This window comes from Piliocolobus tephrosceles, chromosome 1, assembly GCF_002776525.5.
Source record: "Piliocolobus tephrosceles isolate RC106 chromosome 1, ASM277652v3, whole genome shotgun sequence".
Classification (NCBI taxonomy): Eukaryota; Metazoa; Chordata; class Mammalia; order Primates; family Cercopithecidae; genus Piliocolobus; species Piliocolobus tephrosceles.
In genome coordinates this window covers 39,351,018-39,353,921 of record NC_045434.1, presented here as the reverse complement: position 1 = coordinate 39,353,921, position 2,904 = coordinate 39,351,018, and the positions used below count along the sequence as shown (strand labels likewise).

The following is a 2,904-nucleotide window of genomic DNA, read 5'->3' as shown; positions in this document are numbered from 1 at the left end:
AATACTGATTCTTCGTATCTGTGAGCATGGAATGTTTTTCCATTTGTTTGTGTCATCTATGATTTCTTTCAGCAGTGTTTTGTAATTCCTATTGTAGAGATCTTTCACCTCCCTGGTTAGTTATGTTCCTAGATATTTTATTCTTTTTGGGGCTATTGTAAATGTGATTGCATTGTTGATTTGGTTCTCAGCTTGGACATTATTGGTGTATGGAAATGCTACTAATTGCTGGGTGTGATGACTCATGCCTGTAATCCCAGCACTTTGGGAGGCTAAGGTAGGCACGAGGTCAGGGATTCTAGACCAGCCTGACCAACATGATGAAAGCCCACCTCTTCTAAAAATACAAAAATTAGCTGGCGTGGTGGCATGTACCTGTAATCCCAGCTACTCAGGAGGCTGAGGCAGAAGAATCGCTTGAACCCAGGAGACGGAGGTTGCAGTGAGTTGAGATTGTGCCACTGCACTCCAGCCTGGGTGACAGAGTAAGCTTCCATCTCAAACAAACAAACAAACAAACAAAAAAGAAAAAGAAAAAAAAGAAATGCTAACTACTAATTTTCATGTATTGGTTTTGTATCCTGAAACTTTGCTGAAGTTGTTTATTGATTTAGGAACCTTTGGGCAGAGACTGGAATTTTCTAGCTATAGTATTCTATTGTCTGTGAAGAGAGATATCCTCTATTCCTATTTGGATGCCTTTTATTTCTTTCTCTTGCCCTGATTGCTCTGGCTAGGACTTCCAGTACTATGTTGGATAGGAGTGGTGAGAGTGGGCATCATTGTCTTGTTCCAGCTTTCAAGGGGAATGCTTCCAGCTTTTGCCCATCCAGTGTGATATTGGCTGTGGGTTTGATATAGATAGCTCTTATTATTTTGAGGTATGTGCTTATGATGCCTGGTTTGTTGAGGTTTTTTTTTTTTTTTTTTTTTTTTTAACATGAAGGGATGTTGAGTTTTATTGAAAGCCTTTTCTGCATCTGTTGAGATGATCATGTGGTTTTTGTTTTTAGTCCTCGTTATGTGATGGATCATATTTATTGACTCACATATGTTACACCAAACTTGCATCCCAAGAATAAAGCCTACTTAATCATGGTGGATTAGCTTTTTTGACATGCTGCTGGATTCAGATTCTCACAAGTAAACTTTCTAATAGAGTCCAGATTTCATTTAGTTGCCTTTGCCAGTTTTGCTCTTTGATGCTAGAAATGAAGTTGGGAGGGGTAAATTAAAAACAGCTGGTGTTCAAGGAAGAGAGCTAAAATTTGGGCTAGTGTATGATGTATCAGTGAGCTTTTGCTGTGTAACAAAACATCCTAAAACTTAGTCGTTTAAAACAACAACCGTTTATTAGGTCATAATCCTGTGAGTCAGTTGGGCAATTCTTCTAGTTTGGAGCTGGTTTAGCTAATCTTGGCTGGGCTCACTCTTATATCAACAGTCAGCTGGTGGATTGGCTGGTGGCTAGATTAATCTAATATGACCTCACTCATATGTCTGGCAGCAGACTGGCTGTGGGTTGGTACAAAAGAGGGGACTGGATCAAATGTTTTCATTCATGAAGTAAGTTAGTGCAGGGTTCCTCATGAGGAAGCTATAGTATTCCATGAGTGGCAAGAGAAAGCAAGTCCCCATTCGTAAGTGCTTTTCAAGTCTACTTGCATCCTGTTTGCTATTGTCCTGTAGGCCAAAGCAAGTTACGTAGCTAAACCTAGAATCAAGGAGGGAGAGAGTACCATGGAATGGATAGAGAGGTCATGGATAGAGAGAGCTGTGAACAAATGAAGGGCCATCACTTCAACAATCTGCCACAGCTGTTGATAATACCCTAGTAATGGTTTTATCAAATCATGAGGTGTTTTTTTGTCCAAACTGCTTAACAATTTATTTCAGATGAGACCAGAAGTATAAATGAAGTACAGAATTATAGAATTGTTGAGTTGGAAACGAATTTACAGATGACCTAGTGTAGCCCTGTCATTTAAAAGAAAAGAAAATGGGGACCTAAAGAATTTAAATGACTCGCCCAAAGGGACAGAGCTAAGTACTGATAAATATTTTAAACATCCATGTCTATGTGCTAATAATTTAATAACCTAGGGTGAGAGGTGCAACTCCATCATTGATATTTGAGTACCTGGGATAAGGTGAGTATAGCAGAGTGAAACAAGACAGATTCAGTCCCTGCCTTCATGGAGCTTATGGTTTAGCCAGGTGACACAGACAAGAAAACAAGTAATTAAAAAGTAGTGTGCTAATGTTGTACCAGAGAAGTAAAGGATATTATGAGATGTCAGGGGGGCATGAATTATGAAGGAGCAGAGGGGCTATCCATTAGTTGTTAAGGCTTTTCACACATAAACTTACTAATTCTCTTTACAACCCTATGAGACAGGTAGGATGAGTATCCCTCTTTTCTAGGAAAAGACCCTGTGGCATAGAGAGGTTAAGTGACTTACTCAAGGTCACAGAACTGGTAAGTGGCTGAGCTGGAATTTGTCCTCAGAGTACCTCTCTGACCCTAGAGCCCACTTTCTGCCTATGGAAATGGAATAAGAAAAATGAATGGAGTTCAAGGATTATTCAGACAGGATGATCAGGCCAAGAACAGGATCTCCAGATAGATATTTTAAATTCTATTCCCTAGAAGTGACCTTGAGATATCACAAGGTTTAAACTCTGTGAGTGATGAGTGTCAGTGTGTATGTGCATGTGCTCACAGGCTGGCCTGTGCCCATCTGTGCCCAAGTCTAGGGAGAGTTGAACTTTCATGGCTCTCTATATAAATTGTTCCATATGGTGGAGTCCAGCAGCTTTCTTTGTTCCTTTGACAATTAACTATATCCATATCCATATCCATCCATCCATCCATCCATCCATCCATCCATCCATCCATCCATC

The 2,904-nt window shown here is 40.0% G+C and overlaps 1 protein-coding gene across 1 annotated transcript in view; it reads left to right on the top strand.

Annotated features, from left to right (window-relative positions):
- The first annotated feature begins 2,468 nt into the window (after positions 1-2,468).
- The window catches only part of RGS8 (regulator of G protein signaling 8), a 48,133-nt gene continuing 47,697 nt past the window's right edge, over positions 2,469-2,904 (top strand). The window contains exon 1 of the mRNA XM_023203380.2: positions 2,469-2,479. The gene's annotated coding sequence lies outside the window, so the exon portion shown is untranslated. The remainder of the gene's footprint in view (positions 2,480-2,904) is intronic.